Source organism: Schistocerca gregaria, chromosome 5 (genome assembly GCF_023897955.1).
Source record: "Schistocerca gregaria isolate iqSchGreg1 chromosome 5, iqSchGreg1.2, whole genome shotgun sequence".
Taxonomy (NCBI): domain Eukaryota; kingdom Metazoa; phylum Arthropoda; class Insecta; order Orthoptera; family Acrididae; genus Schistocerca; species Schistocerca gregaria.
The window spans coordinates 310,600,917-310,626,561 of record NC_064924.1 but is presented as its reverse complement, the minus strand read 5'-3'; the positions used below and the strand labels follow the sequence as shown (position 1 = coordinate 310,626,561).

General features: G+C 37.1%; 1 protein-coding gene across 1 annotated transcript in view; it reads left to right on the top strand.

Annotated features, from left to right (window-relative positions):
* The window catches only part of LOC126272352 (uncharacterized), a 156,789-nt gene extending 139,481 nt beyond the window's left edge, over positions 1-17,308 (top strand). Inside the window, exon 8 of the transcript XR_007549213.1 lies at positions 16,723-17,308. The gene's annotated coding sequence lies outside the window, so the exon portion shown is untranslated. The remainder of the gene's footprint in view (positions 1-16,722) is intronic.
* The last annotated feature ends 8,337 nt before the right edge of the window (positions 17,309-25,645 follow it).

Here is a 25,645-nt window from a genome sequence, read left to right as displayed (position 1 = left end):
TAGGCTGGACACTCGTTTCTTGACTGGCAGTGTTTATGGCTGCAGCATTGCACAGGGGCATCACAACAAGGAGACATAGTTGTGTAACCAGGGTCATGGCTACCAATAGCAAGTGTATCCATTGCAGTGGCGGATACATATGGGGGGGTGGGGGGGTGAGGGTGCACCCTTCACCCCCACATTGCCAACTGCACCGTCCCCACCAGTCAGCCCACACACTATTCATTCATTTTTGTCGTCAGTTGACTTGACTCTTCAATACAAGCAAATGAGCGTAAACACCCTTAATTATTGTGATTCTGTTACGCAAGCAATGTCTATTTGCCCTAGATTTGAATATCCTACTTTGCACATGCTGTAAAAAATATTTGCTTGTCTAACTGCATCTATTGCTACAGTAGAAAGTTTTTCAACATTGTGACGTACAAAGACATGGCTGAGGTCGACAATGAGGGAGGATCGAATTAATGGCTTAGCTCTGTTGAACACTCACCCTGGCATTGATTGTCCTATTGATGATGTAATTAACCAATTTGCCAGGAAGAACAGGTGCGTAAAATTCATCATTTAAGGAAAAGAACCACAACTGTAAATTTTTTATATCATAAAATGAAATTGCCTTGTATATGTGTATAATCAGTTTAAATGAAACTTTCATACACTTTGCATGTTATGTCACTTGATTATTTTTTATTATAGTAAAAGTAAAGGTAGCTCAAGATATCTTTAGCGCCCCTTCCTTGAGGTTTTTCTGTATCTGCCACCAGTTCAATCGCATTAAGCTCTGTGAAAGTGTTGAAATATGGTTATGGAGATTTAGAGTTACACTGGTCTTCATCATTTTGGTTATTAGTTGGATTCAGTCAGGATAATGGAGAGTGTAATTAATAGCCACTCTTTGTTGTTAGGCTTGGCTGGTCATTCCTGGTGTGTTTCTTTAATGTAGCTCGCTGGGTTCAAGTAAGTGGTGAAAATCTACCCTAAGAAGACAATATTTCTACCTTACGAAGACAATCCCGATAGACCACACCAACTATAAGAAGCCGCATGCTGTTGCCACAGTGGCTGACTAGGAGAACTGGTGAAGATAGCTACATTGGATCCTTAGTTTCTTGGTTTTTCTATCGCATTAAAGTGCCAGTAACAACTGGAAATTGTTAGCATTATTCTTCAACTGCGTGCAGCATGTTGATTTCCATGTCTTGTTTTGTGAGGTGCAGTCACTATGAGTTATTACAGGGATTGGCTCTGACACCAGCTATGCTTAATAACCTGTTTGTTGATAAGGATAACTACAAAAGCATGTCCACCAAAGTAAAGTGACAGAAACAAACCTTATGGAGTAACTGCTACCACTCTAGAGGTGTTGCGTTTGATTTCCTTGTCTTGTTGTGGTGTGATGAGGCCATTATGACATGTTGTAAGAATTGCTTCTGGTGGCAGTGTTGATGGCAAAAGTTTCATTAGTTTCAATGAAGTGTTAGCACATGGACACATCATAGTAGTCTGATGGAAAGTGGTCTGCCAGCAGTGATACCATTCATGGCTGTGGCGATTCTGGATGGCCCATATCTGGTTGCTGCTATTGTGTAACCCAAAAGGGGGAGGCACTGGTTGTCTGTTGTGTGGGTACATTGTGTTAAAAAAAAGAAAAAGAAAAAAAAGAAAGAAAAACTGAAACTTGGACTGTGGACAGTTGAGACATTCCTGTGCTGTATTGTGTAGTCATGATGTCCTGGCAGTGTAGGGTGTTGTATGATTGGAGCTTTTATCATATTGTTCCTTTGAACTGGCTCTAAAGTTTTTGTAATAATGTGTATATGTTGCCATTTGGGGTGGTTGTATTGCAGTTTGTGTTCCTCAAGTAAAACACTTTGCTTCTGTAGAACAGTAAAATGGTGCACCACTGCAGTTAGGAAATTTTAAGTAAGAGTGCTGGACTGCAACTGATGAGCTGGGTTACAGTTACAGCCTGACCTGTGTTCAGCGTGGCTTGCATTGCTATGCCCTGTTACGGTTAAGCTATTGGATTGCAGTTTTGGCTCTGTGATCTAAAGTGCATCCAGGTGACAGTAGCTTGAATGTAGTGGTCATTGATCTTGGCCAGTAATAGGTTTAGTATAGTAAGTTTTAAAAGCCTTGTTACTAAGCCCTGTTAGCCTGTTCTGTTTGAATGTAGTAATCACACAATTCGCCAGTTCTTTTTAGTTTTGTAAGTTTTAAAAGCCTTGTTGCTAAATCTGAGCCCTGTTAGTAGAATTTAGTAATCATTAACTTGGCCACTATTAAGTTTAAGTTGTAAGAATATTGTTGCTAAGGCTTGAATCTGTTTTGCCTGTCACTTATGTCTCTGATGGTTAATACCTTATCCCAGTATTGAAGATGCCTACCGCCTTCTCTTGTCCTGTGATATTTACATCTATTGTGGGGCTGAGTAGTTGAGCTTCTGGCAAGGACCCATTAGAGCTATGAAATGTTCATTGGAAGTTTAAGTTGTTAAGCCCACTGCTAAGTTTGCACTAAGTTACTTCCAGGACAAAGGGGGTGATTTTGGTCTTACTTTCAGGGAACATAACACAGTGTGTTTCACATGTGACCTGGGTTCAAGTCTTACCATCCATTCCTGTGGGAGGTCTTCCTGGGGGGTTGGGCAAGATCCAGAACTCCATCAGGACTGAGATGGCATTTCCTTCCTGTCATCATACAGCGGGCGACGGGTGTTGAGTATCTGGGAGAGCTTGACTTTTTTACTGTTGAAACTCATTTAAAGAAAACAAAATGATTGATTTTATTCCAGTCTTGACACTTAATAATCCAGCCCTCCAGTCCTCTGATATGGAAACAAAACTTCAAGGTACTCATGGGGGTGAGTCACATCCAGTAGATGGTGTCTTTGAACCAAACAGCTTGATCTGTTATACACATGCTCAGAGAACTCTACTGCTCTGAGCATCTTGCTATCTTATCACGACAGGCATAACAAACCCCTGAATGATGAAGGGACCCTTAAACTGAATTAGCAATTTATTAGAGATTTTTTTTGCTAGCCTTGCTCATGGGTGCAAAATTCTTCCAAAAAATTCTGTCCTCTGTGCAGCATTTGCACAGTTCTCCAGGCCTTACAGTACTACTTTTTACTGTTGGAAGTTGAAAATCTCTGAGGTAACAAACCCTCAATTTCCCAGAAGCTGCTCAGATGAGAATTTGGAATATAAGCAAACATCAGTCGAGCCAGCATATTCAAATGGTTCTCCTGTCTCACCTCATTAAGGGCACAGGCCAACCAACTCAAGGTTTCATCCCACTTTGACTTATTCTCCTGATTGTAAGTGATAAGGACTGCCCAGAGATTTCAGTTGACCCTTTCAGTGAGAGAGGAATTGGAGTAGTATGATACAGTCCAGTGATATTTCACCACAATATCGAACAAAAAGTTATTTAATTCATTAGAGATGAAAATGGTAGAATTATCAGATACCAGGACTCTGCTAGGACCATCCTGAATATACATTTCAGAGTCTCTACTGCTGGCCTTGCAGTATCCATTCCGGTAGGTATTAACCAGGTAAATCTGGAGAGAGTGTTCACAATGACAAATATATGTACATTTCGTTTCTTAGAACATGGCAGTGGACCTACAAAATATACAAATATTCTTTCCATAGAATCCTTGGATGATTGTGAGGCTACATATCCCGACAAGGTATTCTGCGATGCACAGTCTTGACGTTCCTTGACAAGAAAACTTCTCTCTAGTTTTAAACAATTCAAGGTGACTGCTCACTGGGGATACATGAAAGGAACATAGAAGAGAAACTACTGCAGCAGCTGGCACCACAAGTACTTTCCAAGTTTCACCTCATTTCTGACAACACAAAACTCCTTTTTTCAATAGATATGGGTAGCTGTCCTCACCATTGTTGATCTTGTCCATCACCAGCTTTAACACTGAATTCTGACTCTGATGATTCTCAATTTCATGAAACAGTTCAGGATAATCGGCCAGTATCACATTGGTCTCATTCCAGATCTGATTCATTCTGGTCATGATCCTCAAACATACGACTTAAGGCATCCTCAACCATGTTATTCATGCCTTAGAAGTTCCTTATACTGAGCTGAACAGCTGATATTCATGTCACCTATGAAGCTATCTACCCAGTTCTTCTATGGCACTCCAGCTCCCAATTAATGGCCTGATTGTAAGTTTAAACATCTGTTGCTCCAAATACATCTAAAATGTTTCCAGAATAAATAAGACTGCGAATGCTTCAAGCTCGTAAACAGAATATTGTTACTCAAAGTGATAAAGTGAACTCGAAGCAAAAGCAACTAGACAAAGCCCTTCACTGTGTTCTTGTAGGAGCATGGCCCTTATATCTGTCTGTGATGCATCAGTCTGTACAATAAACGTCTCATCAAAATCCAGCAATGCTAACACTGGTGCTACCATCAAGGCTTCTTTGATAGCAGGAAAAGCAGCATCTTGAAACTCACCTCACTCCCTTTTTCATCAAAAGATTCAAGGGGGCTGCCTTTTGGGCAAATTCGGGAATGAACTTCCTAAAAAAAACTGGCCATTCCTATAAATATTGTCATCTGCTTCACATTATGGGGTGCAGAAGATTTAGTAATCACTCTAACTCTTCCAAATGTAACATACATTCTTATGAGTTAACACATAGTGAGGGGATAAACAACATGTTACTACAGGAAGCTTAGCAACATGTACTTTATGCTGTCCTAAGAGGTTTAGCACTAGAGATGTGTAGGAAAGTGCACACTGGGACACCTAAAGGTCCCCATGCAACTGTTCAAGTTTGAGGAAACTGATGTGTCAATGGGTGTCGGGGATTACAGAAATGTGTTTGTGATGAATGTAAAATGTTTTAATTTTGGAAGTACAGAGTATGTGCAGCATATGGAACAGTGTTGCGATGTTAGACGTCAGGTATCTGTGACCTGGAGTGTCTCAGTCGCTGGCACCATAGTGACTGTGGTTTTCCTTTACATAGCTCTTTCATATGTGAAATGATGAGCCATTCTGAAACCTTATCCAGGGATAATCGAAGTTGCCATAGACTGGATTCACCAAGTGAGGGATGAAAAATAGATTTATGAAGTTGAAGATTAATCCAGTAGTACCTAGTCCTACCAACAGCAACAAGTGTACCAATGTAGCATCCTCTCACCAGGGCGGAAGCCACGGCTCCTACATCCGCTCTGGTGAGGATCAACAGAATGAAGTGTTTTCTGCCTCACTGAACCATAACAAAGCAATACCAAAGTTAAATAACATATTCTCTACTGTCACCAGTGTTTCCACCACTCTGACCCATCACCACCACCACTCACCCCACTGAGTGTAAGTGTAAGTGCACTCTTCACGTAATTTAGCCTGCAAGTTAGGGAAAAGTCTGTAACATTGTATTTCTTTTTGGAAGATGGTATCGGTCTTTTCCCATTTTTCCACCTTACATGTGTCATTTTGGCTTCAAACTAATAATGTCTGAATGCTGATTAGTCATCAAAAATGTGTACGTCACACAGTTATCTTTTGCAGTAGCTATTAAGAATCTAAATGTAGTGGAGTAGCAGAGAAGAACATATTTTGACACTATTGTATTTTATGTTCATTGTCATATAATGCATCCCAAGGAAATGAGTGAAAAAAAGACAGTGCATTCTAGAGACACATGGAAGGACAGTTCAGTCACTAGTGATGCCAGATGTTAGTGAGTGAAACCAGGCAGGCAACAGCTGCAGAATTAAAAAATGATGTCCAGAAATAAAAGCAAAGAGTACTGGTATAGCAACTTATTATACTCGTTGGTAAAAGTTATTCAGAAATGTTAAATAATTTCTGTAGAAAGTAATATTTAAGAGCCAACCGTTTGTAAGACATACTGCTTCTTGAAAGAAGTTGAGTTTGACATCCTGTCCACAATGAGATCATTAGAGATGGAACACAACCCCAAGAAAACGTCCCAGAATTTGCCTGGCGTGATTTAGGGAAATCACAGAAAACCTAAATCTGGATGGCTGGACTTGGGTTTGAACCATCATCCTCCTGAATGTGAGTCCAGCATATTAATCATTGCAGCACCTCACTCCATACATGCTACTTCTTTTGAGCACCATATTAAAATAAGTTAGTGCTGAGATCAGGCATAATCTATACTACTTCCATTTGTTTTGTATTGGTTGTTCATAAGATGGGATAATCTATTTGTCCACAAAAAAAGGTTCAAATGGCTCTGATCACTATGGGACTTAACATCTATGGTCATCAGTCCCCTAGGACATAGAACTACTTAAACCTAACTACTAAACCTAACATCACACAACACCCAGCCATCATGAGGCAGAGAAAATCCCTGACCCCGCCGGGAATCGAACCCGGGAACCTAGGCGTGGGAAGCAAGAATGCTACCACACGAGCACGAGATGCAGGCTATTTGTCCAAATTTGGTATGTAAAATACACACTTGGAACTATGATGCAGAAAAGGATAATTTTTAATAATTATGTACTTTTTAGAATGATGTGTGAGGTCAGACTGTCTAAATGTTGTATTAGGAATTTTGGTTGTTAATAAAGGGTCACATTTCTTGTATATAATAATGAGTGTGTTTTTAATTGCTTGTTAATAATCATGAGTAAATAGTTACGTAGTTTGCAACTTATTTCATTAGGAGGGAAAAAATAAGTCAATGGATAGGTTTTCAGTTTTATTCTAACCAAACAAAATTGTCACTTATTCGCTAAAATATATGTAGCAACTGATATTTTATCATATTTGCTATAAATAGAATATTGTACCCAATTAACTACATTTTTTGTGTATGATTTAATCAAGTTTACTGCAGAAGAGATACATTTCATCCTGGAATGATGAAATATTCTCTATTGTGAGAAAAGTCTAATGTTTAATCTTGGATTTCTTTACCAGAAAATTCTTGTTGAATTTATACCTTTTTGCTTAAAATATTTTCAATCGAACAAGAGCTGAAACTTTTTAGGATCAGCAAAACTATTGGAATCAATTACAATAACCTGAAATCACTGATTTGACCAAATGAGTTTTTCTCAGATAGTACCCTATGGAATTTCTTGCTACAAAATTAAATCTTAAATTGAAGTCACCAACAGACATTGTAACAGTGCACTGCAAAATGGTGTAAATAATTGATAATAAAAATTTGATTTTGTATTTTTCTTTGAAATAGTTCAAGAAACTTTTTACAAAAACTGATATAAGTTGTAGCAGATGGTTACATAACTGTGATTTCTTTTATGTAGTTGAAGTGACTGTTATGCATTCCCATAATAGTTCATTTAATTTTTCGTACTGTTCAAGATGTAACTTCTCTGCCTCGTCTAGTTTTTTTCCTACCATAGTGCAATATTTTTCAGCAGCCATCTTCATCCTCAAAGTATGGCCTTTCATTTGCATAAGTTATCCCCCCCCCCTCCCAATTTGATTTGGTTGTTACTATTTACTCACTTCAACAAGTTTAACATTTAAAGCAAGATTAGTATTTAGCACAATTTTACTTTTGGGTTCCAGAAATACAAACTCTTTACTTCACCAATCAAATTTCACTGTGGCCATTACAATCCAGTCCCTTATAAAATAAAATTTTCACTTAAATCAGGTAGTACAAGATATCCTTGCATAAATTCTATATCACCTATGTTAAACCTGTTTTTCACAACTTTACTATGTCACCTTGTTACTACCCTTATTTTAACAACTAACAGGCATGTCAGTGAATTCAGAGCTATATTTATTTTTGTCCCTTAATTCTTCAGAAATCCCTCAAGCAGGATTGACAGTGTCTGTCAAAGATTTACCAGTTTGAAATGTAAATGTATGGACTTTCCTGTATCTCACATTTTTTGTCTTCTTCATATAATAGATCATGTTCAATTTCACTGAACTCAATATTTTATATTCAACATTTCTCTATGAGTGCTTCCTTTTTTTGTTGTAATGCACTCATAAGTACACAGCAGATTCACCCTCATTCTCACATTTTTATTTACAGGAAAATTTTTAAATTTAGGGTCCCCATTACCTGACTTATTTGTCACTTCTTCCTACCAATCTGGCTGCATCTTCTGACAAATTTCTCTTAAATTAACTCTGATTTTATTGTTATTGTCATTACAGTTATTCCAAACAATCCTCAAAATTTGATGTCTTACGTTCTTTTCATACTCTTTCTTATTTCCACTATTGGTCACTGACTTACTGATGCTGACTGGCATAATATGATTCTTCTGGGTTTCTCTAGCAGTATCCTGACTTCCCCAGCTATATTCATTACTACCATTTAAATCGCTAAATTCCACAACTTCTTTAACATCGTAATCAAACTCACCTCTATCATTATTAACAATGTCATCATTATTCTCATCACAATAAATGAAAAAACTTCTTTATGCCCAGTACATGGGTATCCACAAGTGTCATTATCAGAGTCAACAAAATTGCTCTTAACTTCTACTTCCTCATAATTCATCAACTTATTTATACCATACTTATCAAAAGAAAATCTGAAAATTCTTCCACTTTTAAAATTTCATTTTGTGACAGACTATAGAAATTTGTGAGCACCTCTGAATCAAACTCTATCTCTTCTTTACAACTATTATTAGTTTTTCTGCCATCACTTACATTAATATTCATTGCTTTCGAAAATTACCTCCCAAAACATAATTTATTCATCCAGTATGTTACCCTGCTGTTTTACCTGCAGGATCCTTAATTTCTTCCCCCATGAAATCTTTTCCAGTAATTATTCACCCAGTTTTGGTTTATATTTCTCACCCAAACTTACAGGTTCCTAGTGGGATGACACTGAGTTTCTAATATAGAAAAACTGAGAACAATATCTACTTCAATAAGGATGTATATAAGAAGAAATCAATAACACTCAATGGTAAATGTAGAGAATAATCTACAGTAATTCAACCAGAAGCACTTTAAGTAGCAGAATATTTAAACAAAAATGGCAATGATGAAAATCCTGGAAACCATGAAAAGAAAGCTATTAAGGAAATTTTTGAGGCTGCTTAAAGAGAAAACACAATACAGAAGGCAACATAATACACTGAGGTGACAAAAGCCATGGGTTATCTCCTAATATTGCATCAGACCTTCTTTTTCCTGGCATAGTGCAGCACCTTAATGTGGCATGGACTCAACAATTAATCCATAATTACAAAATTGTTACTAGTGCAGAATTTTGTGAATAAACTGACCTCTTGATTATGTACCATAGATGGTAAATGCCATTTATGTCAGGTTATTTAGGCAGTGAAATCATTTGCTCGAACTGTCCAGAATGTTCTTCAAACCAATTCTGAACAGCTGTGGCCCAGTGACATGGTGCATTGTCATCCATAACATTCCATCATTGTTTGGGAACATGAAGTCCATGAATGGCTGTAAATGGCCTCCAAGCAGATGAACTTCAAGTTTCAGGATATTTTAGTCAAAGTCTAGCATATGAGTATACTTGGGATTTTATTACTGGTGATCTTGAAACCATTGTAACTGATTATTTTGAACTGTAAGAGCTGTCTTTATATGTCTATATGTAATATCATTAATTATAGGAGGTTTATCATTTAAAAAAATTATTAAGTTAAGAGGTTAAAAACTCTCAAAATGCCAGACTTTTAAATCATTTTCTAGAATGAAACACACACACAAAAAAAAGAAAACCTCCTGACTACACTATATTTTTTCCCCTTTCTCTCAACCTTGGTGGCTTAACAGTGAACATGGCACTGCAAAGATGCTGAAGGACTTCTTTAATATGCTCAAGACATTCACAGAAACTTCAACTGAAAACTACTACATCATCAGGTTAGTCACAATTACAGCAAAACTTCAGATCTAAAAAAAAACCTTGTACATAACTCTGGAGAGGACCACAGCACTTGTAGGTATCCAAAATGGAACTCATAAAGGTTCCAGTTATGGTAAAACCCATTACAGCATCTTCTCCCTCAGCTAATGGAATCTGATAGTACCTCTCATTCTGAAACCAGCCAAACACATATGCAGATCAGGTAATGGTACTGACTGAAGAAAAACTTTTTTGCTTAAGGCTGATAAGTCCACATTTGGACATATCTCGTCCTGCCCCGTGGGTACAACAGGGGGAAAATAGAATGATCGAGATGTCCTAATAACATATGTTCTATGATTACTTTAAGCTTCTTCATGTGAGGTTGAGAGAGTCAGTATGGGATAACATCAAAAAGCTCTATTTTATATTCTTCCTCTTTCGCTTCGCAAAGAATTACAAATGGTCAGAGGAACTGTCATTCGTCAGCACCATCTACTGTGGCAACAATAAATTTCTGGACATGTGTTCACAGTACCTTTTTCCTCCATTTCCAATCAGGATTCCAGCCCTGCAGTTTGTCAGTTTTATTAACCCTCAACTGGTGTGCCATTTTTCATAATACAAGCAGATATGCTGTGCACTTTGTACACTGTATGGGTTAAATAACAGTTTAATCTTAGTTTAAATAAACAATGACAAATAATCTCAAATAATAGAAGATAAAGCACTGTTTCATTAAACAATAATGGAATAAACTTTCATTCTCTTTGGCCATGGACAGGTGTTACTGAGACAGTAATGATCTTTTTGAAACATTAAACAGTGCAGTTGCAGCAGATACCAGACAGCCACTTATTCAATTACTTATTATCTCTTAGACATCTGCCTCATTGTGGGATTATGCTGCTAGCTCACAATCTGGGTGATTTTTTTTCTTGCCTAGCTCACTTGGTATTTTGTATTACTGCTGCTCAATTGAATGTCTGACAACACAATTTATTACTATGTTACCTGAAGCAATAATGAAGGAATAGGTATGGGCTTTTAATTGTGAAATAACAATGGAACCATGCAAAACCATTTTATTTGTGGTTAGTGCACTTTATATTCTTGAGGGTTAATGTTCCCCATGTATAGACTCAGGCTATTAAACAGTTTTGTCAAGCTTTTCCAGTATATAAACAGTCAAAATTCTGTGAAGCCACACAAATACTTAGTATAATGTGGCAGATATAGCCAGCAGCTGAATAATCTAAGAGAAGGAGCCACGGCTTTTCAAAGGAGCTTGTTTTTTCATAATATATCATACTTACTGGTGTAGAGAACTGTTACAAGTAATTTCTAGAATGATCAGTGTTAGGGGATTAGCGCTAGTTATAATTTGTTGTTGGTATACTTTGCAGAAGTTGCTTTAGTAGCTATGAATAAATAAAGATTGACTTTCTTTTATGAAGAAGTTCTTGAAAACTGAAGAAGATTATGAAATCATAATTAGTTAATCATGGCATAAAAAAAGATTTATTTTGTTGAATAAAAACGATTTTGTATAAAAAATGGATGCATTTAATAAATTTATCATGATTATGGATCAAAGCACAAGTTCAAAACACGTGCAGAATAGGATTAATAATATTTCCTGAATATGTGCACCAATCTGTTATTGCAATGAAGGCCCCAGCCATGATTATGCATGGTATGGTTATACCATGCTTAACACATATTTACAAAACACAAAAATAAATATCAAAAAATTTAAACATATTTCTTTTCCAGAGAATAAAATCCTACAATAGAAGCAGTACCACATAACTGACTTTCTAATTTCCCAGAATGTGGTCAGTCAGCTGAACTTACTTTTTTCATTGCAGCTGATAATACCACAGGAATTATGAGTTGTTATTTCTTTATAAATAACTGAAGCTGAAAGAGTACTGTGGAGTCAAACAAGGTAAGAAAAGGTGTAAATCTCACATAACTGCAAAGGCGTGAATTCCTCTGTATTTGGAGGGCTGGAAACTGCATGAGGCTGTTCACAGACTGTGCTGTAATCTATAGGGAGGCTATGATGCCTGAAGAATAGCAAAATGCAGGAAGATATGCAGAGGTTTGATGACTGGTTCAGTTATTGGCATCTGTCAATCACACTCAAAATAAATCTCCACTTTTGTGCTGCTTTGAAGTGAATAATGTTATCTTTCTTGGTGAGGAGATCACCTTCTGAAATGATGTCCCTTTCGATACACTGTATTCTTGACTCAATAACTACTTTCCAGCACAGAGAGACTCGTAAAAAGCAATAACAGTCTGCTGTGATATGTGTGCATTATCATTTACATGCCAAATCGACTGGAAACATTTGCATGGTATTGTTTCTGCAACAATGTTATTGAAAATTGTAGTGAAAGTATATTTCTTAAATATGACATCATGTACAGGGAAGTAAGTTTTAGATGTAAACAGCTTGTGGTATGCCATCATGTTTAAGTGGTACATGTTTTCTCTCAGACAGTCATTGGCTGCTCCTTGTGCTTTTGTTTTGATCAGGAGCTCTTGAGAATCTTTGAAATATCATTGGATACAGAGTTATCTGAAGACTCATCATCTTGAGGATTGTTGCGAGTTGTGGATATTTCCGAAGATACGAGATGTAGGCCCCAAAACGTATGGCCATGAGCAACTGAAGTGCATTTCAGGGATTAAAAATGGCTGGAATGGCTGTAGTGAATGTTACCATCTCGGGTCTGGCACTCGAGTATGATCTAAATTTGACCAGGAAACCATGTATACTGGTGACTATAATTCACACCAGACCACATAAGGTTATCCAACATCTTCCTCAGAGGGTCTTATAATCACATTTTATGAGTCTGCTGATAACTTAAGTGCTACACTTGCTCTGTAATCTCAAATAGAGCAAAACTCTTAAATCTGAAGACTAGGACTTAAAGATTTCCCCCAGCTTACTTTTTTGGGTAGACAGACCACATAAGGTTATCCAACATCTTCCTCAGAGGGTCTTATAATCACATTTTATGAGTCTGCTGATAACTTAAGTGCTATACTTGCTCTGTAATCTCAAATAGAGCAAAACTCTTAAATCTGAAGACTAGGACTTAAAGATTTCCCCCAGCTTACTTTTTTGGGTAGTGGGCTGACTTGCTGATGCTTTTATAGCTACCAGGGCAGTGTTAAATGACTGGACCTATTATGTTTGATGCGCAATTATACTTCCTGAACATTCGATTGCACATTTCTCTGATGGAATTCAAGGAAGGATGACAACTGCTTTTCAAACTAATAACCCTTATTAAAATGAACAACAAATGTGGAACTTATAAATGATGCAACTATTTTAACCATAATAGGCTGTCCATTTTATTCATTTAATGCACCATGCATGTAAATTACGTTACTGGCCAGTTTAGACCTTGGGTCTGCAGTGTAATGCCGAAAGCACAGTAAATAAGTAACACATATTATTGGATACTATTATGCTTGCGTATTACAGTTATTGTTTAAATTATTTAAACGATATTGGTGATTGTGTGCCACATTTTTAAAAAATGTCTGTGTAATGAGTGGCTGGAAACATTCTCACATAGACACTTTAAAATGTTACAGGCACTAGCATACTATCTACTTTTCCATGCTCATATGCCCATATACCTGCTACAAATCATAGGAAACATGCATCAACCAGAAAGCATGTTGAGACTTCTCATTTTGCAGAGAGAATGTTATCACCAGACAGAGCTGCAGTCATGTAACTGCAGTCTTGCATACATGCCATTAATTCTCATTAAACTTCTTTCTTGGTGGACAATGACAAAGTTGTAACCAGTGCTTTTTTTCTAAAAAAAAGTTTAAGGGTACTCCAGCATTGGATATAATGCAGCGAAAATTACTTATAACTGAATCATGGGATACCACCTGTCTGCTTTTAGCCATGATGTCATCAACATGTCTAAATATAAAAAAATAATAAAAAATAAATAAATAAGAAAGATATCAGACTCTTCAGCTGACTTTACTACAGCTCAAATGAAGGTTTACAGTTTCACTTTCATCATCCACTGGTGTTGAATTTCCTGGCTTTTCACTCGCACACGAATTATTGATAGTTTTTTTTTTTTTTGTTAGTTTTCTCTGCTCATCTCTCACCTACAACTTAACTTACGAGTTGCAACGAAAGACAGGACACACTGTAAAACTTCACACAACTGACAAGAACAGAACAGCAAACACAAACAAATAAAGAACAAAACAAAGATGGCAATGAATCATGAAGGATTGTGCTAGTGGGACCATAGAGACATCTAATGGTAGTTTGGTGTTTGCGCGTATGCATATCAGTTTAGTACTACCATCACCCACTATTAGTGGATGAAGGCAGTATATGCTTGTTGAACTGGCTGCCTGCAATTAAGTTGTCGAGAACGGTTGCCGTAGCTTTGAAATTCTTCAAACAGTCAGTGACATTGCTTTTCCTACCAAAAACTGCACTGGTATCATTCGTTTTGCATTTACCGACACAAAAAAATGAAATAAAAAAATTACATCCATTGAATAAATCTTTGGCACTCTTCCAAGTTCTCAACATCGTATAAAAATTACTTTGTCGACAAAAAATTTTGGGGGCTCGCATTCCCCAGGGTTCCCCCAGAAAAACAGCACTGGTTATAACCATTGTAGGTGTTATCAAACTTCCATTATTGCTGCAATTATGCTTTGTGGTTTTACTACTTCTTTTCAAAAACTGGCCTCAATTTTATATGTTATTGCTGAAAATAGCCTCTGCACCTGTTGTTGTTATACAAATCATAAAGTGGCACAACGTTACGTTCCCTTGCTACTGTAGTAAAACTGTCCTTACGTCTGAAACAATGGAAGCTCCAGATTGGAATATCAACAATATATCTATCTGTCAATTTTAAAATTATTAACAATACTGTTAATTGTTTATAATACTATCAAACACTAAAATAATTTACATTCATTAGTGCTATATAAAAACAAGTGTCTTTCTAGTAATATTTTTTGCTTAAATGATCTCATGTGTTCATTTCCTGAAAGCAAAATACTAAAATTTACAATTTTCATCATTAGTAAAATTGTAAACCCCTTCTATGCAGAGATAAGAATATGAAAGACTATGATGAAACTGTCTAAAAAATTTCTGTTATGCAAGCCTATCTGCTCATTTAACATTAGTATTGACAATTTTTTGAGATGCTCATGTATCTAAATCTCTTTGAACAATGGAAAATCCTGGACAGACGGTAACAGTACTATCAGAAGAATAGCTACTACTCACCATACAATGGAAATGCTGAGCCGCAGGTAGGCACAATAAAAAGACTGTCGGAAAGTGACCTTTTGGTCAACACTGTCTTTTACGAAAATATCGTTGAAAATAGACAAAATCCACCCATCCACCCACCCACCCACCCACCCACCCACACACACACACACACACACACACACACACACACACACACACACACACACACACACACACACACACAGTCTGGCTCCAGCTGCCAGAGACTGTGGTCTATTCTTGAGAAAGGCCTTATTGGCCAAAACCCCACTTTCCAACAGTGTTTTTGTTGTTGGTTTTTCCTTATCTGCTCTGTGTAAAAATTTTCATGTTTTGTCAATACCTAACACTGAATGGCTTCTTTCTCTCAAATGCACACTAAACATGAATGGGTTACTTCCACTGTGACTGACATGCTCTTTAATACATTAAAATTTCTCCCCATTTGACCAATGTAAAATTTATTGCAATTTCCATAATATATTTTGTAAATTCTGAATTTCTTGAAAGGTGACATTTTACATCACAAAATACAGAAAGAGCTGCTTTTCAATAAATACAGAATTTACAAAATAAATTGCAAAGAATGCAAAAAAATGACATTAGCCAAATGGGGAGAAATTTTAACACACACCGTTAAAGATCATGTCAGACAAATAAAAGGATTCCATTTACATTTAGTATGCATTCATCAATCTTACTTCAATGTGATGTTGTTGTGGGGCTTTTGATTGTAACAGCACAGCCCTAGCGAAAAGTGCTCAACATTGCAGTATAGTGGTATAGCATTAAGCCACAGGAGCCATGTGACACTGCCGTATACTTGCTGGTCAGTGAGCACTTTGGTCTGCAGTGTATATGACATCTGTGGCAGTAGCACCACAACAAATGCACTGTGACGCATATAAATCTGGCTGCGTGGACAGGTAGGTAATCAAATTGACAAATCATCGAATTGTTGTGCACCTCAGTACCCAGCTTGACCTTGTAATGGTCCAGAAGATTCATAACTTAAAATGATGAGTTTAATTATGTGGATGCTGTAACTATACTTTGAAATTTTGTAATTGTTGAATGTTATTTATACTTGGTCAGTGCTGCTCACAGTAGTATTAGTATATTTGTAGTAGCAGTAGTAGTACTAGTAGTAGTAGTAGTAGTGGTGGTAACAGTGTTAATGAGTGTGTCTTAAGTCTGAAGTCTGTGTTAGTTATTGCCAGATCATGTTAACACCAAAACTGTGCAAAATTATGTATTGTTTTGTCTAGTGAAATTGAATACAGTAAATGGAAAGTAATCTGAAACAGTTGGTTGATTATTACCTTAGCTGCAAAATATCCAGGCAGATGACTGATTTACATTTACCACAGCTAAGTATATATTTAAAACTTTTTCTTAGTTGTATTTTTGCCATTCAAACTTTTACTTCTTGGTGATGTATATTGGCAATTTTTTCAAGAAAATCTAGTACTTTTTTTCAGAATTTATTATTTGCTGTGATTACGATTTGTTATTTCATGAATTTACAATTTTTAGATGTCACACCTGCGATCACTACTGCTCCGCCATCATCCTGACAGGTCTGCCTGCCAGTGTTCAGCTGCAGCACTGATGGGCCAAGGGTCAAACTGAGGCCTTCCTACCCTCTGAGCTGTCGAGTCTCCACCAGTGCCAGCTGCCGCCAGTCACACACTAGACTGGAGTTCCTACCCCAAATGTCTATACCTCTGTCATCTTCCATAGTTGGGCTTGTCCTGGCAACCTTGCTGACAACCCAACAGTCCAAATGCCATTTCAGCATGTCATAGCACTATTGGGAATGTCTGGTATTCAAGGTTGTTCCGAACTTGTGTCGTGCTGAGTGTGGCAGTTACTGACAATTTTGTGACATTACTTTGATGCTGAGGTCCTTGAGATTGATACTTGACCAAGCCCATGAACATGGATGCCAAAGATCCACACCATGCTATGCCACATGAAGAGGGAATGCACTTTTAGCTGTTCTAAGATTTTTGGAATAATAAAGAGTTTTCACGAATAGTGTCTGCAGCCACCTTCACCTCTGACAGACTCCTGTAGCACTTGCCAAACCATTGATCCCACAACACTCAAGGGGGAGCAGCAAACACCATCCTGACAAACTAGAAGAATTGCCACCACACCTACATCATAGTCATTGAAAACTAGATTGCTATATTTTGACATCAGAAATAGGATTGGCAGAGATGTTCTACTGTCAACATTAGTGCAGTCAAGAGTAAATAGCAGCATTTGATTTGTAACAACTAATTGGTTCCTTGTGTCTGTTTTCCCTGGTTAAGTATCCATTCCCTTTCTTCATTTCTTTTATAGAATATTTTATAAATGAAGGTATATGTGTATGTTGGGAAAGTTTAAGTGAATGTTGATAATAGGTGACTGGGGGCATAGCTTATTGTAAATAGTGTTCTCATGTTAATTATGAACTGAAAAGTCCTCTGAAGGTCTATGGTAGTGGATACATGATTTCGTATTCACTGAGTACCTGTCATGTGCTCTGCTTCTCTCTTCCTTTTCATTCCCATGCAGCCCTCCTTCTGCTCTATCTGTGATTCTGTTCTCTAGTGAGGTAGGTTTAAACAATGGTATAGCTCTAGCAGAATAAAAATAAATTAGTCTTGCAACAGTTTTTCTTGTCTTACCATCAAGCGATTCTGACTCAAAACAATGTACCTCCAACCCACACCCCGCCCCTCCTCACCATATCCCAGACGCTGACACACTTCCTCGAGCACATTGGGAGGCAAGCCTGACCCAGACCAAATCTGCCCCACAGGTTAATACTCAAAGATGGTGAGCTGGCCAACCTGGATGTGGTTTTCAGGGAGTTTCTTGCTTTGAATTATGTGAGCACTGGGCTGGTATCTGTGTCCTGTCTCAGTTACATGCTATGCAAACATTTAGAAAATGTTCTTCCACATGAATATGAGATTTACTCTAACACAGATAAATGTGCTAAACAGCTTGTGTCCTGGGAGATGAATGAGTGACTGCTGACAGATGTCTAGTCCCTTTAAACTCATAGCCACCATTATTAAAACCCTATATCTGTGATGACATCAATACACCACGCTTGGTGCCTTGAAGTTTAGTCTGCATGATAGCAGAGAATATACTTAAGGTAACCATTAGAATCAGTTCTAAGTAATAATGGTAGTCATAAAGAAAGAATGTATCAAATCTGAGGGAAATGTGACTAGGAGGAAATGTTACGGAGTAATAAGAGTTGAATTGAGGGTCATAGACTGTAGCTGGTAGAGCACCTCTCATATCACAGAGCTCATGAAGGACAGTTCACTGATGAGACCTGAAGTAATAGGATTTAAGTGTTAGATCTCCAGATGCACTAATTAGACATGCAACTGCAGCGACTTTATCATGGATTTGTTTTAATAAATAGCTCATGTTATCTTCTTCTTGCTAAAATTTTGTGCTTGTTTTACAACTTAGTCATAAGTTGTAACAGCCTATTAGGATAATGTGTAATGTGAGGAAAAGATGAAGCTAAGTATAAAGCTGAGAAATATAATCCATAGAAAAGAGTGAGTACATAGCTCTTTAAAGTTAGACAAGTCAAGTGGTAGTTCTGTTACAGAATGCCTCCTGGAATTCCCAAAACCCTATCCCTGGGACACAAATAAATAAATCAAAGACGTAGCCTACAAGTATGTTAAGACCTCTTCAGTGAGAGAGCTTGAATAGCACTGTAGGAAGAAGTGAGTGAATTACTGAAAGTGGACTTCATCGTGTATGTAGTGGACAACAGTCAAAGTGTGATAACACATCTTGGTATTTATTTGCCAGACTACTGTTAGTTTGCAGTTATAGCTGATGACTGGAACCTTATAAACTGTTTCAAATGTGTCTGGGTATCCAATTTGCCCATGGAAGAATTGTGAAAAAGGACTTTAAAAATAATGTGGACATAGAGAAACAGAATCTGCCTGCAGTGAACTGTAAAAAATGAACTAATCTCAGGTACATTCACAGTGGGAGTTCAAAGTGGTGAATTCTTTGAGGAGGGGAAGTGTGTAATGGCACAATCCTAGGCAAGAGGGCTTGATACTGTGCAAAGAGACACAGTGACAGTACACTGGCACACCATTACATTATGGCAACTGCTGAGCCCTTCTGCAAGCTTTCTGGTCAGTGCCTGGCCAGTTACTGAAATCAGGGACATTTTGCCACATGACATTCACAACATTTGTGGTAGCAACACCACAACATATTCACTTTGGTGTCTATAAATACTGGCCATTTAGTCAGGTAAGTCATTGAATTGGAGAGTCATGAAGTCAGTGTCTTTGACGGTGTCGGCTTCTGCCCTGAGGTCACTACCAGTTCACTGTCATCCTGAGAGCACCACCTGCCTTGGGATCCAGCTGTAGCACAGGTGGGCTGAGTATCAAACTGATGCACTCCTAGCCTCAGAGCTCCTGGTTGCCCACCAGTGGCAGCCAATGCCACCCAGATACCAGACTGTGGTTCACACCACGGATGTCTATTCCTCTGTCACTCACCATGGCTGGGCAGGTTGTAGCCACAGCATAACAGCCCAGATTGCTGCAGCACTTGGGACAACACTGTTGGGAATGTTTACCATATCGGATTGCTCCATACTTTGGCTGTGCTGAATGCAGCAGCTACTGATATCTTTACAGGAATGTTTCATTCCTGCATTCAAAGAGACTGAAGCTTGACCATGCCTATTGTACATGGAGACTGTGTATCAATGGCAGGCTCTGCCATGTGACCAGAGCGTGCACCTATAGCTGCTCTTAGCTTATTGGGACAATAAAGAGTTTTCATTAGAACTGTCTATCTTCCTGCAGCCAATTTTTCTTCTGATGACTGCCTGCAGTCCTCACAAACTTGCTGAATCCACAAATACCAGGTGGGAGGGCTGAGTACTAACCTGACAATCCGAAGAATGGCTCCTCCACCCCTCTGTAGTTGTGACTGTCATCAAGGCGCTATGTGTCTAAGGTAATGAGGACTGTTTGATGCAGGCTTGTGCTCCAAACACATGTATTCTTGTTTAAAGAAAATTCTCAATTATATGCCATAAGACAATCAGTACTGCCCATTTTGTTTGAAACATGCTTTTCAGTTACAGCTAGAACCACAACGTACTTGGAATTTGATTGAGGTGGGCACTAAACCTCTGTAAGTTAGAAAAGCTATGTAAACAACTAAGGGGCATAAGAAGAACAAAAACAACTCTGACTTCCTTACACATAATCTTATAATCAGTAATTATCTCATGTATGGTTGAACTATTGGAGATAGCTGACCCAAGAGAGGAATATAATAAGTGTGTCAAACTATGAAACCATAACCTTACAACAAGCCTGAGAGGAAAAGATTGAATCACCAATAAACTATGGATAAAAGTAATTCATGGAACATCAATTGGAGTGCAGTATGTGTGGTTTCAAACTAAAATATTAGTCTATATGAAGAAAAACAAGAGTTCTTCCAGCTGATCTTTTAATTATTATATTTGAATGGTTTATTTTATGCTTTTATGTTTATATTGTGTTTTTTTAAGCCCACACTAGTAAACAATGTGAGATCATCAATGAATGGACTCTGTTCCAGCTATTATTGTGGTGTCCACCAATTAATTTGATATAAAGTGTTTCATTTTGTGTATGATCATTAAATAATTTTTTAACATACTAGCAGATAATTTTTGCCCATCACAACAATACAACATGGATCTTTGGCTAATGAAGATTTATCCTTTTTACCATATTCATTCTCTCCCTCAACCATATATTGTTAAAACTCTATCATGAGGGAGAGGGGAGAGCTATCAGGGATGTGGAAGGTGTCAAATTATACATGGACAAGCATAAGCAAGCACTGCAGGCTACCTCTGTAAATCATCCATACAACAGAATTTTGACTAATGCTACTGCAATCATACAGATACTCATGGAAACTTCTTCTAAATTGATTTTTAGACACTTATTAAATTAGTAGCCACTTTGAAAAGACAGCTTCTCCTCCTTTCTTATTACTCATCTGCTGTCTGAATCACAGACTTCAGACAAAGCATTTATGTAACTTAATAAAGACTACTGTCAGCTTTTTATGTACTGACAAAGTGAAAATCTGTTAAATTTGAACATAAGAGTTAGATGGAATTTCTGTCCTTAGTGCCAGATATTCTGATAAATCGTAAGAATGGCTAATGAGATATTCTTGCACATTTTTTTCAGTTATTTTGGGCTTTTTAGATTTTTACCTCTCTGCCAGTAACCTTTTGTTGACTCTTGTACCAGAATATAAAATTGTATATATGTATATTTGTATTATGGTTCCTTAATTATACCCTGTTTTTTCCATTATGTTTTGTACCTCTACTGTAAATGATGCATATTGTGTGTAATGATGACACCCATGCAAAGTAATCTGTCTGTGGGTGAATAAATAAATAAGTAAATAAATATATTAAAAACAAAGATTCCAAGACTTACCAAGCGGGAAAGCGCCGGCAGACAGGCACATGAACAAAACACACAAACACACACACAGAATTACGAGCTTTCGCAACTGGCAGTTGCTACGTCAGGAAGGAAGGAAGGAGAGGGAAAAATGAAAGGATGTGGGTTTCAAGGGAGAGGGTAAGGAGTCATTCCAATCCCGGGAGCGGAAAGACTTCCCTTAGGGGAAAAAAAGGACAGGTGTACACACACACACACACACACACACACACACACACACACACACACACACACACACATATCCATCCGCACATACACAGACACAAGCAGACATATTTGAAATGTGATCATTGCACATAGATAATGTTGTGGGTATAGCAACCCAAAGACTGCAATTGATTTGTAGAAGACTTAGAAGGTGCAACAAGTCTACTAAAGAGGCTGCTTACACGACGCTTGTCTGCCCTATACTGGAGTATTGCTTTGTCATTGTGGGACTAACGAATGACCGAAAAATTTAAGTGCTCATTTTTCCCGCGTGCTGTTCGAGAGTGGAACAGTAGAGAGACAGCTTGAAGGTGGTTCATTGAACACTCTGCCAGGCATTTTATTGTGAATAGCAGAGTAATCACATAGATGTAGATGAATGCAGATGTGGTATTTGTTTTTACTTCTAGTATTGTTGTTGTGAGTTGCACAGCTAATCCTTAATTTACTCTTGTTACTAACAAAAAATAAAATACTGGCATGTAAGTCTAAGAATCCAAGAATCCCTTGGTTGCTGAAAGGATACAACAAGTTGACTGATTATCAACTTAACATAATATTGTTACTGCTTGGTCCTGCAGAATAATTACATTTTTGACCTCAACTGTAGTTTCCAAAAAATACTATATAAACAGTGAAGTGAGTGAAAGTCTTCAAAGTATACTATTAATCTCATCTGTCAAGGCAACGAGAGAGATATCAAATTGCAAAGCAATCAGCAATGAACATTTTGCTTATCTACGTGCTGGTGCCACTGCAGTTTATTATCTATCATGATGCCAGAGAATTTTACAAATGGGGCCTCATCCTATGTGTGCTCGTTGATCACTACTTGTGGTACCTGAACTCACTTTTATTTGTTTGAAGCTTCATAATACATGTCTTCATAAGTTTAAGGATTATACTATATGCTGTGAACCGATTGTAAGGGCAGTCCACTATTCTGACGGCCGAGTTTCTTGTGGACATCTTTGAGCACTTCATCAGTTTACTAGTGACATCAATATACATCACAGTTTGAGAAAGGACAGGTTAGTCATTTGTGTCAAGATTAGGGGAAGACCATTTGCCAAACTTTGTTGTGCAAATGTGTGATTTATTAAATGTGTAAAAACCCATAATTCACAGAGTTATGATCCCATTATGAAGTTCTACAAAAAGGAAAATGTGACTCATTATTTCACATTAATAATCATAATAAGTGTGGGCTGGTAACCACTGCGTGCAGCTACAGTTCTGATTTTGTGTAGTTCTTGTTCAACATCAGTGGTGGAACCAAGAGAAAACAGTGAATCATAAAATAAAAAGCAGCATGTTAGTACTGGCAGGGTGTACTGAGGAAGCTAAAATATTGGAGTCTATTTATGAGGTTTCTTCTGTATATTTTAAATTTATAGCTTCCTGTTGTTAGTAGATGTGTTTTCTATTTTAATACTAAACGGAAGGTTCCTGTGTTGTTCACATTTTTCAGAAAGTTTTAGAACTACGTGGTTCTAACTTTCCACATACACTGCCCAGCATCTATCCAATACATTGCATATTTTGTCAGATATTCAAAATTTTGATATGCAGCAGCAGTGTTTTTGAAAGTTGCAACATTTCTCAAATTTTCTTGTGTTAAATTTTAGATTAATAAACACAAATAATTTACAGTATTTCTGTAATAGTTAATTATTAATATAATCGATAGAATTAGGCTCTTAGAAATTTTCTTCTTTGTTAATATATACGTAAATTCATTCCACATTCTTGAAGGTTTTACTTCATTAAGGGATCTGCAGAACTTGGTGATTGATGAACCAGTGTGTGAAATAGCACTGACTTGTTATTCTAAGAAACACTTGTTAACTGCCTCTCAGTTTGGTTGCCATGGTAGGTTCTCTACTGAAAACTAAATTGTGGACAGAGCTGAACAAAAGTACTGCCACGTTGCTATTTACAGTCACTACGCCATATATCTGATTGTGTAGAAATTTCTACTTGGGAAATTAAAATGTGTCCAATTACTGGCATGCCCTAAACATCAAAATCCGATCACTGTGACTAAAACCTCACAGGATCCATACAAACTCAAAATGAGTGAACATAGCAAACAGAAAGTAAAGTTCAGTGGTAGCAAACACCTCTTCTTATTCTGCATAATCAGCCATCCAAAACGTCAAAAGACTTTCCAAAACTGCAGTGTTGCAGTATGTATGGGTTTACTGTAGTCTGCTAAATATTAAAATCAGAGAATCACATAGAACAACAGCACACAGGAGTAATATAAACTCCAAAGTTAGTTAGTTACACGTTTCATGGATCATTTTGCATGATAGATCGTAATGATGTCAAATGAGTCATTTTATTTTCATCTAAAACCTTTCTCAGTTTGTCATCAAATTTTACTTTGCTGTCTGTCACATGTTTTATATTGTGGGATAATTGATCAAAAGTTTTTGTTGATGCATTGTGCACCACTTTTTGTACTAAAGACAACCTTAATTTGGAGTAATGGATGTCACTTTTCCTTCTGGTATTGTAATTATATACCTCATTGTTCCTTACTAAATGTAATGCATTATTTACATCAAACTTCATGAGGGAATAAATATAGTGGGAATCAGTAGTCAGAATTCCCAACTCCTTAACAGATGTCTACAAGATGATCATATGTGAGCACCACATATTATTCTTACAGCATGTTTTTTTTTTTTTTTTTCAATGAAAACTTTGTTTCTTAAAGATTGGTACCCCAGAACATATGACATTATTGAATGAAAATACGTAAAATATGTCAATTTACTGATTTGTCTCCCTTTAACATTTGCAGTGGTTCTAAGTGCATGTGTAGATGAACTAAGTCGTTTTAGCGGGATCTAAGATTGAATGTTTGGGGACCCTATCTGTATTTCTCTCCTGTCAGAATTATGTCCCTGGGATATATATTTCTTGAAGTACCAAGTATAGTTTGGCTATGTCATCAATCCCATAAAATGTCAATTTATCAAGGAAAATACTGTGATTCACATAGTCAAATGACATAGGGAGGTTGCAGAAAATACAAAATGGTACTATTTTATTATTAAATGCTTGCAAAATCTAAAGAATGTACATATAAATGGCATTCTCAGTAGATCAACTCTTCTGAAACTCCAAATGTGATTTACTAAGGATACTATTGGTGTTAAGGTAGTATTTTAGTACTAAATTTGAAACACTGTCAAAACCAGATGAGTATTTATTTTTGAGAGAATGTATAATTTTCTCAATTTCAGAAGGAGAAGTTGGTGATACATTCATATGAATGAATTTTGTGAAAGTTATATTTTTATCATACTGCTTTGATTTAGCTCTTGAACTGTCTGTCCCTGTGCTTTCTAATGTATTTAAGAAATGATTATTAAATGCATTTTCTACCTGTGACTCATCATTTATAGCCCTTCTATTAAGTTCAGTAGTGATGTTATCTTGTTCCGTGGCTGGTTGTCCTGTCTCTTGTTTATCTGCATTCCATAAAGGCTTAAGTCTGTTGTTGGAAGTACTGACTTCTGACCTTTCCCTATGTCAAAATACTGTTATCTCTGTAGTGATCCATGATTTTTACATGGCTGTTTTGTGTCCCCACTGATTAGCTTATGTGGAAAGCTACTTTCAAATAATGATATGAATTTATCATGGAATAGATTAAATTTTATGTTAGCACTCATTATAAATTACAT